General features: G+C 42.7%; 1 long non-coding RNA gene across 2 annotated transcripts in view; it reads left to right on the forward strand.

The window, feature by feature from the left end:
* LOC108299516 overlaps positions 1 to 16,448 on the forward strand; it is a 33,456-nt gene extending 17,008 nt beyond the window's left edge. Inside the window, exons 3-4 of one of the 2 annotated variants that reach the window (XR_005196861.1) lie at positions 6,630 to 8,180; positions 10,424 to 16,448. This is a non-coding gene — a long non-coding RNA (uncharacterized LOC108299516). Of the gene's footprint in view, positions 1 to 6,629; positions 8,535 to 10,423 lie in introns of those variants that run through there. The other variant, XR_001822998.1, reaches the window with a different exon arrangement.

Here is a 16,448-nt window from a genome sequence, read left to right on the forward strand (position 1 = left end):
GATAGAAGGAAAATCACAACTTTGTTATTGAAAGAGCCTAGAATTTTGTCAGCTAAATTGTGTTGACATGAAAACATATAAGAAACCATACACACACACACACACACACACACACACACACACACAAACAAACACACACACGTCCATGATATGTTTATATCCACAACTAAGAGCAGAGCACAAATTCTCATTTTGAAAAAACAAGGCTGATGGCAGACAGCATGGTAAACAGGAAACAGGAAAAGGAAGCTGTTTAGGAAGAAAAAATATCAGGTCGGCTCGGCATCTTTAAAAGAATTAGGCCAACCCAGAAACCTCCAGCGGAAATATGAGAGACAGTATTTCAAGGTTTGGGTTGAGTGCAGACAAACTGCATTTATTGTAAGTTGATAACACTTCCCTAGCTTGCCACCATCACTGCTCCATCACAATAACAAGGTCAATCAAACTATCCTTTGAAACACTGAAAGAGAAAAAAAGACACTGCATTTAACATAACAATGGAATGGAAAGCCCAGGAACTAAAAGTATATCAAGAGTCAGAGACAGAGAGAAGAAAGGGAAAGGAAAGAAAGAAATCCTCTACTTACTAGATGTCAGCAGCTGTCCCAAGTTGTGATAACCCAAAATGCTTTCGGACATCATAAAATTGCACCCAATGAGAGCCACTTGTATAGATGTGTGTGTCCTTATTTCCTGTTTTGCATGCTGTAACAAAGCCGTGATGCTTGGAGCCATAGCAGCTACCTTGTAATCATAAGGAATGATGCCACAGAGGTGCTGGGGCTGGTAGAATCTGCTGCATCAGCCCTAGAATTACCTTCCTAACAGAAATTAGCAGCCTCCCGTTTTGTAAGCCACTTTAGTCATGTGCTCGGCTACTTACTGCCAAAAGCATCCTAGAGAACTCACGTGACCTTCTTCCTCTGCTTAAAACCTTTCACTATTTCTGCATTCAGCATTAATTTCAAACTCTATACCTTAACAAACAAGGACCTTTGCCTCCCTCCTCTGCCTCTCCCACCACCCATCTTAGCACACATTTTCCCCTCTTGAGCCAGAGTCCTTTGAACCACACCTGAGATTTTCTGCCTCCTGAATTTCTCATTGGCTGGCCCCTCCACAGCATGTCCTCTTTCCTCTTCTCTCCCTGTTTTAACTGCTATGTACTTTTCAAAACTTAGCCATGCCACTTCTTCTAGGAAATGTTCTCTAATCTCCACGTGACCATTTTGAAATGTGGTCCCCAAGTTAGTTAACAGTCCTCCAGTTGAAAGTGATCATGTGTTTCCTGGGGCAGGAATTTGGGCCTCTGTGACCTTTCATAGCTCTGGGCACCAAAGCAGTGTATAACTGACTAATCCACGGAGGAGTGTTATTCAAGAATACACAGGTGACCCTTTGTGGTAAGAACGTGCTTTGTGTGGGTGACATGAGCTGGCCAGAACTGAAGGCATGGAGCCCAATTCAGCCCAACTCATCTCAACCCAACCAGCGAATGCTGCTCATCTTTCCAGCTTCAAACCTTGATGTTCCTGCCTCTTACACCATGCACCTCACCCACACTGAAGTCCTTGATGGCCCAGAATGTCCAATAGTGCATGAGTGTTCCCCTACATCTGGCAATCAGCTCCCTCTCCCTGGATAACTCCTTCTTGTCCTTCTGATCCCCCTTTGACATCACCTCCTCCAGGAAGCCTACCCTGCCTCTTCAAAGATGGTGCAGTCAGAGCCTGCCCCTCACATAGAACTTACCATACTTCCTCCTAAACATCCATTTCTGTATCTATGACCTTACGAGTATCTTAAAGGCAGGTACCAAAAATGATGTATTTCTTTTTGAACCCCCAGCACCTAGAGGTATGCTAGGCCTATCTGTGAAAATCACTGTTCGTAGCATGAGCATGCCAATGACCTGGCTGAATATGCCATGCTCCTGTCCTCCCTTCAGCAAACATGTATTGGGGTCTGACTCTGTACTACAGGTCGATAGTTTCCTCATTGCACTACTGTCATCATTCAGGTTGCTGGAAAAATCAGCTATTGAGTACCCAACATCTGCATATTAAGTATCTGACTCATGTTAATGTATTTAATCCTCACACCAACTCAGTAAAGTTGGCGCTATAATTATCTGCAATTCAGATAAGGAAACCGAGGTGCCAAAATTGTACAAGCACTGAATGCTAGAGTCTGGATTTAAACCCCTGAGGCCTAACTCCAGAGCCATGGAGTTAACCTCTGTACTACTTGGCTTCCTTCTTCATAACTGCCTAGACACTTGTTACAAATGCAGAGGCATGGGCCCCATCCAAAGAGCTTCTGTTTCTATAGGTCCATGTGGAGCCTGGGAACCTATATACGCCATGAGCCTCATCTAGTGTAGTCCACACCAGCTTCCCTCTAAGAAATGAGGGCTGTGCCCCAGAGCACCAAAGAGTGTGTCTGAGGCTCTACACCGTCTGGCCCTGGTGAGCCTGTCTTGCTGCACCACAAGACACCCTGTGCTTACTTACCCTCGTTCCCTCCACCAGGAATGCTGTCGCTGGCCTCCCTCCCTCCACCCACCCACGTGTGCTTGGGCAGCAAAGGAGTGAGACGAGGGAGTGAATATATTTTCCTCAGATCTCCTTCTGAGAATGAGTTAGCAAATGCCCCAGGGATATCCCCACATGACCTCCTTCAGAGGTCCTGGAGCAGGCAAAGATGCCTCAGGCTTCTCAAATGCCTGTTTAGTCTTTGGTACTACGAGAAATATCCAAAAGGCTCCGTCTATCACCCTTCACACATTCAGAGCACACCGCCCATGGTTCAGTCCTCTAACTGCTAACCGGGGTCATCCTCTGAACCTCCTCACAGCCCTGGTGATTCCAGCAGCAGTTTGCTCTGCTCGAAACCGATCTGACCCAGAGAGCCAGGCTGCAGTGGACCCTGGGGGAGCCCGGGGCCGACACCTGCATTTCCCCAAGTCTAATTGGAGATGAGGTCTAGCTGAGCTGTGTGGTTGGGTGAGCAAAGCAGGCTTCAAAAACAGGGCCTCCCTCCACCCAGGAGTCACTGAATTTTACTGTCACCCGACATCATAGGGGTATCATCTGAGATTTGGCAGGTGGCCCAGAACAGCTCAGCTGTCGGAGCTTGTTGTAAAGTGGGCAGGCTAGCATTCGGGGGATTCCCCAGCAGTGTAGCAAATGGAAGCTCAGCTGAGAGAAGGCACCCCTCTTAAAGCCACATCAAAGATAAGTTGCTGGAAAGTTAGCAAGACTCCCGCTGGTAACGGTCCCTAAGGGCAGCCCGAGAGTGTGGGATGGGTGAAGGAGGGGAGGAAAAGCGGGTTGGGGATTTTCCCCTAATCAATATTACTTGTTTTGACTACTGCTACATAACAAAGTGCCTCAAAATGCAGAGGCTTAAAACAAGCATCACCTGATTAGATCTCACAATTTTGTGACTCAGAAAGTTGAGTAGGGCTTGGCTGGGTAACTCTTTCACGTGGCATCAGTGGGGGTCCCTTGGTGCTGTTGGACTGGTGGATACCTGGGGCTGAACAGAGAAGGCTGGAGAGCTAGGTTCGGCCGAACCATCTACCATTCCTACACGTGGCCTCACCAGCATGGCGGCTTCATACGTCACTCTTCAAAAGTGGTGGTTCAGAGCACCAAGCAAGAATGTTCCAAGAGACCCAGGCGAAAGCTGCAAGGCTTCTTATGAGCCAGAAGTCCCAGAATGTCACTCCAGCCACATTCTATCAGTCAAGCACGTCACCGAGGCCAGCTGAGATGTCAAAAGAGTGGAACTGGACTTCATCTCTCAGTGGGAGGAGCGGTAAAGGATTTGCAGCCATATTTAATCTCCCACGATACAAGAGAGCTAGGAAAAACTTGCTAGGCTCATTTTGGGATTTTTTTACTCCATACATGTTTGTTGAGCTCCTAGTATGTGCCAGCTACTATCTCTCTAGGCACTAGAGAGATAGACCAATGAACAATACAGAGACATGATCCCTGCCCTTATGGAAACTGTAGTCTAAAAGAGTCTAACAAATAATTCCTCGGCGCTTGGCACATGGTATGTGTTCAATCAATGTTGAATACTGGTATTATTATTGTTAAATAATCATTAGGGGCCAGACACATTGGCTCATACCTATAATCCCAGCACTTTGGAGGCTGAGGTGGGAGGATCACTTGAGGCCAGGCATTTGAGACCAGCATGGGCAACATAGTGAGACTTTGTCTCTACTAAAATTAAAAGAAATTATCCTGGCATGGTAGCATCCACCTTTAGTCCCAGCTACTAGGGAGGTTGAGGTGGCATGATTGCTTGAGCCCAGGAAGATGTCAAGGCTACAGTAAGTCATAATTGTATCACTGTACTCCAGCCTGGGTGGTAGAGTGAGGCCCTGTCTCAAATAATAATAATAACAGCCACTGGGGAAAAGATTTGCCATGAACAGATCAACAACAGGGTGCAAAATGATACAATCAATGAAGAGGCTTACATGTTTAGGAGGTTAACATTTAAGCCAAGGATGAGAAGTAACGAACTAGGGAAAGGGGGAAAGTGAGAGAGTTTTCAGGCAGAGGAAACAGTGTGTGCCCCACAGTGCAGTGGGCAAGGGCAGTGGGCATCGAGTTCGGCTGGGCAAGTGGCACAAGGACAGATTACCCAAGGCTCTGCCCACGGATGTTCGTATAGATCCACCTTCCACCTTCTCCACTTGCCTTGTGCTTCTGACGGCTGATGTGTGTGAGCTGCACCCACAGTTCCCTTTCTCCTGGTTGGCGACAGTGGAGACACCAGCAGGAGTTTGGACAGGGGAACTTGGGGGCAGGGGGAGAAAGAGAGTGGAGTATTTGGAGTATTTATTTTTCTGGCTTCCACTCTGCTGGACTGGGATGAAAGTAATCAAGTTCCTCTGCCCAAGGCTGTGTGCCCCGCCAAGCAGCCCTGTCCTAAGGCTGTAGGTCTCACGGGGCTCTCCAATGGCTCATTCTCCTGTGTGCTCAGGCTTAGGATTAGTAGCAGCTTCCCACTATTGTTAGGTCAGGGATACTTCACCATCCCGTCTTGCATTCCCTATACCCTGCCCACACCTTTGTAAATGGTCTCTCTTCCTTGACTTGTCCTCAATTACCTTTTTGAGAGAGCCGCTTGATTCCTACTGGGACCCTGAATGATAGAGCTGTAGCAGCTAGGATAATAATTTGGAACCCTATCCCAGGAGCAATTCTAAGAAAATGATAACCTTCCATTCAGTGATGTGCTGGTAAATATTAACAACCAGGTCTCCAAAGGGAAGAGCTCTGATTTTCAGTATTTATCTTGAGGTGCAAATACTTCCACCTGGACTGACTTCAAGCTATGAATATGATACCAACAAGCTTGCAACATTCCTAAAAATAGAATACAAGCTGGTATGAACCAGCTCCTGCATACTTCTGCCCAGATCCCAAACCAGCTCAACTGTCCTCCACCACTAGAGCCACCCCCGCCCAGAGATGGCCAGGAGTTCCATCGGAGAGGACAGGCCGTCTGGATGCCGCCAGCCTCCTTTCTGCTCCTTTCCACAAGGCCCTATTGTCTCCTGGGGAAAGGATGGCTCATGTTAGGCTTGAGAAGTCAGAATGGCCTAAGCTTGTGTTTTCTTGGAATTTCAAAAATGAACCTCAAGAGAGAATTAGATGTACAAGAGCTCTATTGGGGAAAGCTCCCAAAAGAGTAACAGGAGAAGGAGCAGAAGTAGGCAGGGAGAGCCTTTAGACAGAGATGCAGATCCAACACCTATAAAAGAAGGCAAAAGGATCCAGGAGGTTGAACCTCAGACCACAGCATAGAAAGTTCTGAGAAAGTCTTGGCCAGGCCAATGGGGAGACACCCAGGGCAAAAGTTGCCCTTAGAGGAGTTTTGCTTCAGGCAAGAATGGGAGGGCTCCAAGTTCAGTCATTAGCCAGAAGTAGTGGGGGGTGTTGGGGAGAGTGGCATGTGGCCTCAGTGTTCATAGTGGAAGTAGCTGAGGCCATCATTCCACCATGCATCCTGCAGCAGAGTCTCCTGAAGGAGAGCTGAGTGGGTGTGTCCATGACGGCTGCAGGAACTCACATCCACTGTCATTCTTGCTTCCAGGAGGCCTGCTTCTCCCTGAGGAGTTCAGAAACCATCTATTTCCTCCTGAACCCTAACCACTCACTGAAAATGCCCAAAAGTCCCATAGGTGCCCTGGGCCCAATCCTACTGACTCAACAGCTTCTGTATGTAATGGGCATTACCCAAATTGGCCTCTGGATGAGACCTCCAAAAGTTTATGCCACACCCTTCATGCTCCTTTACCCCACAAAACCCTTCCCTTAGAGGCTTCAGTGATTGACTCTGTCCCAGAGAAGATACTTTCTATGCCAGACTCTCCAAATCCAGCTTTGCCCCTAGTGCTGAACCCCGCTGGGCCTCTGAATTCAAGCCGCCATTCCAATGCGTTATACTCACCTGGATTTTCTCACTCACCATGCCCGGAAGCCCAGGAGGCCAGGGAAAGAAGCCCAGGCCCGGCACCCCCATGACTCATTCTGGCATCAGCTGCCTAACCTCCATTTTCCGTATCTCTAAGTCCCCATATTCCTTTCCCCTGGCAGGACCCCAGGCTCCGGCTTCACCGAGATATGGCTGTATCTGCTGATTTTAAGAGGACCGTCCAAAGGAGTCCTTGGAAGCCACCGTGCTTCACAGAGATTCTCAATAAGGGAGCTGAGCAACATCCCATAAGAGAGAAGGGAATGCAGGGGAATGTTCCACATGAATGTTCACCAAAGGGTGACCGCAGTAGAGGAGGCTTTTAATAATCAAGTTGTTTGGAAGATTCATTCTGTCAGTCAGTCAGCTTCTTTCTCCAGACAGTTCTGTCATCTCCCAACAGATTCATGGACAAAGTGGTCATGGTGGCAGGAACTGAAGTTGTGCATGGGCTCAGCAACATGGACGACACTCACCAAGAGTGACCTGGCTACAACCTCTGCTGAGCACCCAACCAGCCAGCAGCAGAGATCAGCACTGAGTCTCTGACAGGGACAATTCCCCAGAGTGATTGGCCTGCTTATTTAGTGGCAACTTGACTACACTGGACTGTTTCCATCATGGAAGAGGCAGTGTTTTGTTCTTACTGGAATAGACACTTACTGTGAACACAGATTTGCTTTCCTCTTATCCTCCCCCCCAAAAAAAGGATGTGCTTTTTCTAAATGCAATGCTTCTGCAAAAAGCAAAATAATAATAATAATAATACCATCTGTGGACTTGAAGACTACCTTTTCCACCATAATGGTATTCCCACATAACGTTACTTCTGAGTAAGGAACTCACTTCACAGCAAACGAAGTGTCGCAGTGGGCTCATGCCTATGCAATTGACTGGACTAACCATATTCCCCATCATCCTGAAGCAGCAGGCTTGACAGCTCAGTGGAATGGCCTTGTGAAGACTCAATTATGATGGCAGCCAGGTGGCAATACTTTGCAGGACTGGGGAAGCATCCTCCAGGAGGACGTGCATGCTGTAAATCAGCATCAAATATACATACTGTTTCTCCGGTAGCCAGGAGTCACGGATCCAGAAATCAGGGGATAGAAATGGGGGTGACACCACTCACTATTGCCATAGGTGATCCGCTAGCAAAATGTTTGCTTCTGTTCCTGTGACCTGATGCTCAGCTGGTCTAGAAGTCTTAGTTAGAAAGGAAGGAATGCTTCCACCGGAGATTCAACGATTCCATTGAATTACAAGTTAAAACTGCCACCCTGCCACTTTGGTCTCCTCTTACCTCTGAACTAACAGGCAAATAAGGGAGTGTTGTACTGGTTGGGATGATTGATCCTGATTATCAAAGGGAAATTGGGCTGCTACTGCACAACAGAAGACAACGTATATTTGGAATACAAGAGATTCCTTAGGGCACCTATTAGTACTACCATGTCCTATGATTAAAGTCAATGGAGAACTACAACCCAATTCAGGAAGAACTGCTAATGGCCCAGCTTTCAGAAATGAAGATTGGGGTGACCTACCAAGCAAAGAGCCATGGCCAGCTTAGGTGCTTGCTGAGGGCAAAAGGAATATGTCATAGGTAGTGGAAGAAGGTAACTATAAACCAGCTATGACCATGTGACCAGATGCAGAAATGAGGACTATATGTGAGTATTTCTTTCTGTTTTGTTATATGTTTGTACTGATAGATATGCATTAAGCAAATATTTTTTAGTTTTTCCCTCTTTATACTCTTATCATCTAACATAAGATGTATTCACAGTGACTGACTTTACATCCTAGTATTTAAGTTAGAAGGTATCTAGGTAAAGAACGACTATCACTCAAGGACATTGCAGCCTGTTCCAGGGAAAGCATTAGCACATTTTCAGTTGTATCATGTTAGCAGAAAGTATGACTTTCTTATTGTAAAAACATAGCTATAGATGATAGCTATGGATATCCATCCTTCTGGTTCTGTTTCTCTGGTGGAATCTGTACTTACACACGCCTCAATAAAGGTGTATATGCAAACATAAAAACCTCGGCAGAGACACGGGTTATGAGTATTCAGTCCTCAGCCAAGTGGAAGTGAAAAGTAGCCAGGCACCCTTTCCTCTTTTTTGCTAAAAGGGAAAGTAGAATGTGTATGCTTCGTGTTATACAGAAGTAACAGTGAAAAGTTTTTTTTTAAACATCATTGCCACTGAAGCTAGAAACTGGGAACTAAGATTTTCTTTCTGAAGTCAACTAGCAAATTTAAATGTGCACAGGCTGCAATTCGTGGGACTGAGACTGTCTGTAAATAATGTGATTGAGAGTTTAGGTACCTACTTTTCTTTCCAAGCAAAATGAACAACCAAGTGCAATACTCAAAGTTCTGCCTACTGGGAATATTTCTTCTCATCACTGTCCTTCAGGAATGACCCAGCGAGAAGCTGTGCTGCTGCAGCTGAACATCTTGGGTAACGCCTGCATATTCTGCACAACCATCCAGAAGCAGATGTGAGTTTTTCTCTTCCTCATTCAACTAATCACAGAGAATACTCCATGAGGTCATAGGTGCAGGCTGGGACACAGAAGGCAGGGTCCCAGTGCCTCCAAGGCCTACTCAGGCCTGTCTCATATTTACCTTTTCTATCTGATGATGGAATGCTGTTGTGCACACCCCACCTTAGGATTTGGTGGGTCAGACAGCAGTAGAAGGGCTGCTGGTGCTGGCAAAGACTCAGCAAAATTTAGGATGTAATGCCCCCACCTTCCTCGGGATCTTTTCATATGTCCCCATCCTGATTTTGAAGAGCCCATTATTTCCTAATCAATGCCTTCACTCTAACAGAAGACACCCTATGGCCAGGCATTGTGGCTCACACTTATAATCCCAGCACTTTGGGAGGCCAAGGAGGGTGGATCACTTGACCTCAGGAGTTCAAGACCAGCCTAGGCAACATGGTGAAACCATGTTTCTACAAAAATACAAGAAAACTAGCTGGGTGTGGTGGCACACATCTGTCATCCCAGCTACTAGGGAGTACAGGTACTCAGGAGGCTGAGGTGGGAGGATCGCTTGAGCCCAGGAGGTAGAAGCTGCAATGAGCTGTGATCTCACCACTGCACTCCAGCCCAGGTAACAAAGTCAGACCTTGTCTAAAATAAAATAAAATCAGAAGACACCCTGCAAGGTTGTGAATTCTATTTGCATTGTAATCCAGCCACTTGCAGGATAAGACTCAGGATTTCATTTTCAGAAATTCCAGCCCTGCATCTACAGAGACAGGGTTTCTTTAAGGTCAGACCATAGAAGCTTTTGGATAATGTCTGTGGTGCTGAGCTGGCAATTTGAAGCCCTGAGCTCATCCTTTTCTTTCCCGACTCTCTCTAACATAGTGAGGAACAACCATACAATCTCACTATACACCCTATTTTGACTAAAATGCCCCAAAGGCATCAAATACATGATCACTAGAACCTTACCTTTAATAAGTATTTGATCAGGAACATCCAGTGGCAGTATTTTGCCACCTCATTCTATGTCCTTTTTAACAACGGAAATAGAGTCCTTACTGGCCTTCAATTGAATCGTATGAGAGAATCAATTCAGATAATTCATCCTTAAGCTTTTGTTCTTTTAGAATCACTTCCATTACCCAATCCATACGAGTCAGGCTTTCACTGGAGAAACAGAACCAGTCGGATATCCAGTAGGATACAGGAGTTAGGTAGGAAGACAGATGATTGATAGATGATAGATACATAGGTGACTGATAGATGGATGGATGGATGGATGGATGGAGAAAGAGAGAGAGAGATAATAGATAGATAGAGGATAATAAATACTAGATAGAGATGTATTGCAAGAAATTGCCTTATGCAGCTCTAAGGACTGATTAGGCAAATCCAAACTCTGCAGGGCGGCCTTCGGGAAGAGCAGGCTGGAGCTCTCAGGTAAGAACTAACTGCAATCCACAGGCAGAATTTCTTCTTCAGGAAAACCAGTTCTGTATTCGTACCTTTCAACTGTTTGTGTCAGGCCACCCAGAGTATTAGGAATAATCTCCTTTACATAAAATAAACTAATTGAAGATGCTAATCACATCTACAACACCTAGAGTCACGTTTGATTAAATAGCTGTGGAATATAGCCCAGCCTAGATGGCACATAAAACTGGCCATCACAAGGTATAATTAAAGTACAATAAGCTGCGCATATTTAAAGTGTACCTTCTGATTCATTTAAACACATGTGGAAACCCACGAAATTATCACCAAAATCAAGATACCAAATTTTTCATCACCCCCAACAGTTTCTTTGCTCCCCTTTGTAATCCATCTTTCCCTCATCTCAACCCCCCGGCAACCAGTGATCTTTTCAATCACTATAAATTAGCTGGCATTTTCTAGAACTTTACATAAATGGAATCAAGTCAGGTGCAACGGCATATGCCTATAGTCCCAGCTACTTCAGTAGCTAAAGCAGGAGGCTCTCTTGGGCTCAAGAATTTGAATCTAGCCTGGAAAACATAGTGGGACTCACCTCTAAAAATTAAAAACGTTAAACAATGGAATCAAACATTATGTACTCTTTCTTGCTTCTTGCTTTCAGCATCATTATTTGGAGGTCCATCCATGTTGAAGGGGATGACTAATCTGTTTCTTTTTCATGCTGACAGTATTTCACTGTATGGCTATTTCACAGTTGATTTATCCCTTCACCTACTGATGGATACATGCGCTGCTTTAAGTTTTGCTTTATTACAAGTAAAGCTGCTATGGTCTTTTGTGAATAAATTTTTGGACGGACATTGCTTTTGGTTTTCTCTAGTAAATACCTAGAAGCGATGACTCATAGGTAAACAAACATGTGGGTGTTTGTTTAACGTTTAAAGAAACTGCCAGCCAAGTGCAGGGGCTCCACGCCTGTAACCCCATCACTTTGGGAAACCAAGGTGGGCAGATCACTTGAGCTCAGGAGTTGGAGACGAGCCTGGGCAAGATGGCGAAACCCCATCTCTACAAGAAAAAAAAAATCGCCAAGATTTAAGCTATTCTACCTGTGGCTTTAAGTACATAAAGTATATTCTTAGAGTCTCTGTTTCTAGAACTATTTTCAAATTTCCTCTTAAAACTTCATGTTACCAATTTCAACTTGCCATCTTAATAACGAATGCAATCAATTGCTAAGTTATAATCTTAAGATCGTCAAAATTCCTTTAAGGAAAGAGCAATTTGAAGCAGTATTGCACTTCTCCATACCTAATGCTTTAGTACTGTTTACTAACAGGTCAGGTAAACAAGGAAAAGCTGCAGTCTGGTAAAGACCACATAATTCAATCACCCAATCTAAGTACTATCAGCCAAAAAGCTGAGATTGGAGCCCTGATTCTGGCATTTAAAACTTTTTCTGCTCAGCCTATAAATACAGTAAGTGACTCAGCATACTCAGTTTATTTGTTACAAAATCTTAAAACAGCTCTAATTAAGTTTCATCTTGAGCCTGCAGCTCACTGCGTTGGCTTATGGCAATGAGCAAGCCACTTACAAGTGATACCATCACTGCTTGACCAAGACAGACAGAAACAGAAAAAATTAAAAAGAGATAGTATAATAAGAAAAACAGAAAAGCCGAGAGGAAGAAAAAAAGAGGTAAGGAAGGTTGTAAAACTAAGTCAGAAAAGAGTTAAGCCTAAAGTCGTGAAAAATGTTATAGAAGGGAATTTATGCAAGTAAGTTGTATAAATTTTGTTTTGAAGGTCTAAACAAGTTTTAAAATGTTAATTGTAAAAGAAATTCTGTGTGTAAACATATTGGTTAAAAGTTAAAAAGTATCTAGTTTTTCTGTGAACTAAACATTAAAATAAAGCACAACAGGTTTTTCTTAAAGCACTAACCTTCTCTTTATTACAAAGATTATTATAAGTCTCTTAGCACAGGCATAACCACTAGAATTTCCAGTGCACCACCACCAGCAAAGAGACTGCATCCTCATCAAAGGATGGAAAAGAAGAAAAAATCTCAAGCCAGCCTAAGAAAGACCCTGCAGGATGATGCAGCTTCCTCAGACCACATAAGCCCTGGCCATCACCTGGAGAATGCTGAAGAAGACAACACAGAAGGCTAAGCAAATCCTGCTTAGGAATTGTTTCTTTTTTATTCTTTCACTTTACCTGCAACCTGTACCTTCTATACTCTATCAAGCCCATCTTCTAAGATACTTTTTTCTGCCCTGTAAATTAAACTAACACCCCTTCACAGCTTCTAACTGCCCAACTGCTTAATTAAAGAGAAATTAACATACCCCCAGGGAAGTTCCTCATTAATGGCATACAGTAAACTAAGAGGCCAAGTAGCACTAAAAGTCAAACAAAAATTCCTAGTTACACTTACAGCCTACATAGTCTCAGCCACAGTCATCCTGGCAACTGCCAGCATTGCAGTGCCATCTCTTGCTAAGTCAATACAAACAGCTGCTTTTGTAAATAATCTGGCCAAAAATGACGGAAAGGTGTACAAAATCATCTCTCCTGGTTAAACTCCCATTCCTCAGAGTTGCTCTTTGATTGGAAAGAAACTGTTGCTAATTGTACTCATAATCGTCTTACGTTATTTGTTAATCCTAGGATGCAAAGCTGGAATAAAAGCAAGGACCACCTCGTCTAACAGAGCCATGGCTGAACCCATCAGTGGCCGACAGACAAAAAAGCCTAATGTTAATAACAAAAGAAGGGGGAGATTTTGGAATTAACTTGGAGTGGCTGGCAAAACATTAGAGAAATATTAGGAAAACCTTTTGGAAGGCCAAAAGTTTTTATTGGGGCAGGCTGAGGGCAACTGGCTCATTTACATTAGCATAGGAAAGAGACAGACAGTAAGAGGCTTTCCCAGTTTAAGCCTGTTTATCCCACATCCCTTTGTCTCTACTCTGTTTATTCATGTAAATTTTGTGTTGGATGGTCCTCTCAGGGAGAGATCAAAGGAGAATTACCTGTTAATAGTGTTTACTCTGAGCCCAGAACCTAAAGCTTTTATCATTGGTAAAACCACTCTTTTAACCATGTTAATTATCCACAAGTGTTTTAACTTAGAACCTCTTGTAAAATCCTTGCCAAATAAATGTGTGGATGGAGAGGGGATCCTGGTCGATTGGCTGCAGTCACCTTCTGAAAGTAGCGAACAACCATCCCTAGCCCACTTGAATCACTGTAATGGTGTGAGACTGCATTCATTCAACCGCCATTGAGTCAGGGTCTGCAGGCCAGGCCTCCACAGGTGGTGTAAACGCCTCAGTGGGGAATCTGGTCATTGATCTTTCTGGCTGCTTCAGGCTGAGGAGAGGCTTCATGGGTAGCGCCATACCATGAGTGACCCTGTGGCCATCCAGGAATCAAAGGTTAATCTAATATAGAGTTTCCATCTGAAGCACAATCTTTCTCTCTCCAGATCCTCAGTTCCACAAAAGACAAATCATAGCAGGACCAATTTACCAGCAAAATAAGCGTCAGTCCCTTCTAATTGGCCTGATTACCCACATAAAGTGCAACAGAGAGTCATGGTCCACATAGGCTCTCCTAAATTGGCTTTGCTGGAACCTCTCACAAGGCCATTTCAGTCAAAGTCCTGAGAAAATAACCAATTCCTCTAACTGTGTCCCATTATAAGAGAAAACAGCTTCTTATTGAACTTATGCAAATAAACACATTGCCAGGAATCAGGAATATTCACAAATAATTTACAAATTCTGGAGAAATTAGGCAGAGAGAAAAATATGCTTCAAATTCTGTTTACAAAACTATACTCTGCTCAATGTACTTAAAGCATATTTAAAGGCTATAAATGACTCAAAAGAAAAAAAATTCTCCAGACTCTGAAAAACAAACAAAAAATAATCAGCAATATTTCAAGCAAAAAAAGCCATAAAAATTATTTTAGTCCTCCATTAGTTTGATCCATGCAGTCAAATCCTGCTCTGCTTCACAATGGGCTAGCAATCTTTAGGAACACATTAGCCTTTCAATTAGTGTCCTACAAATTTTCTCTCTAATCCAGTGGCACAATTTCCAGAGTTATAAGAAATTTGCATTCAAGAGTTCTTTTCATGAACCCTTTCAAAGAATCAACCCTAGACTGTAGCTGATTATATGTCACTTTTTGAGAAGCATCAAAACAAAATAACAATTATGGATGACAAAAATCTTAGGACAGCCATAGTCAAAGACACAGTTGACAAGCCAATTTGGTTATTTCTGTGGCATACAGCAATTTAACATAATAATCATAATTATTACTGACAACATATATTAAGACACATCAGAATTTCAGGAATATCATATAATCCTGGAACACACATTAACAACATATCTAACTATAACCCAAAGAAAGTTAAATACCACTTCACATTTGACAATGCTTGCTGTATAATTCTAGCATAAAAAATTAGCCTAATAAGCCTAACAGATCTCTCTTGGACTTCAGAGAATTTAATATCCAAAAAAGTTAGTTTGAGATCAAAAAGACTGATTTTAGAACTTGAAATTTTGCTATTGGAAAGTCTATCAAATATCAAAGGCTTACAACCTTTAATATCACAAAATAGGATTACAAATTACTATAATATAGTCATTTACTTAGCCAAAATTATAATATGAAATGTTTACCCTTTTATAAAGAGAAGTCAGCTTCCTAAACAATAAGACCTAATAAAGACAGCATAAGGCCAAATAAACCTGTCTCCCTTCCTCTTTTTTTTTTCTTCTGTGGTTTTACTCAAAAGGTAAACAAAAATCTCTTATTATCTCTTATATGAAAATTTCATTCAAAAGAGAAAACCATATATTACCTTCATATGGTGTATTACTAATGTTAAAGCAAATTTTAATAAAACCTTAGAAACAAATCTAATTTTAATCAGTTTGACCATAAGGTAAGATTTCTATAAACTTTTTATAACCTTTTATAATTTTCTATTAGAAAGCAGATTAATGCTCCTAGAAAACCCTGTTATTTTGACACACTGGCCCAGACACTGCCCTTAAATAAGTGTGCTTTTGATATTATTTAATTTATAGAAAAATTCTATACTAATCTTATCCCTCAAAATTCAGCCTTATAATATCATGCACCCACCTCTTCTACAATAGTCCCTGGGCCTAGAGGGTTATAGTAGTTTTAACTTCTGGCCCTCTGTCTCACAAAAACAGTTCATTTTCATTGTCACCTTCTCCCAGGTCTGAAAACAAGGCTTCAAATGGTGTTTATGCTCAAGATTTAGCAGAGGTCAGTGCCTTTTTCAGACTCAGGAGTCAAAGGCCTATAACAACAGCACAAGGGTTAATTAATAGAATATTTATACCACAGAAAGTCCTATCATTCTAACATATCATAAATTAAAACACTGTGACTTGGTATCTAGGAGTCACCACCTGCAGTACTGCAAACCACTGGATTAAAGTAGTTAGGTTTACACCTTGCGTGTGTCTAATTGCTAGCATTCTAATGACAGAGCTATGACTAAAAGCATTTTTTAAATGTGATAGGTCTTATGCCAAACTTATTAAAGCAATACAATTAACTTTACTCTCCATCATTAAAGAAATGGTAAAGGCAAATATCAGTTTTGGAAATTCAGTATGAGAATAAATATCTCCTTTCACTTAATACCATACAACAAAACAAGGACAAAGTAAAAAGAAGCACACAGTAATTTCTATTCAGCTATTTAAAAGAGCATCATCACACATTTCCAAGATTAGTTTCTACATACAGTACTGACAGCTCATTAGGTAATATCCCTCACCAAAATCTTCAAACCAGTGAAACACTTGCACATATTTTGTTTTCAAGTACACACAGGAGAATCCATCATTGATAACTGGCTTTGGATCAAAGATCACTAGAAAGTCTCACTTTTTTTTATACTACTTAATCCAAGTAAATATCAC

Source organism: Cebus imitator, unplaced genomic scaffold, assembly GCF_001604975.1.
Source record: "Cebus imitator isolate Cc_AM_T3 unplaced genomic scaffold, Cebus_imitator-1.0 Scaffold0, whole genome shotgun sequence".
Taxonomy (NCBI): domain Eukaryota; kingdom Metazoa; phylum Chordata; class Mammalia; order Primates; family Cebidae; genus Cebus; species Cebus imitator.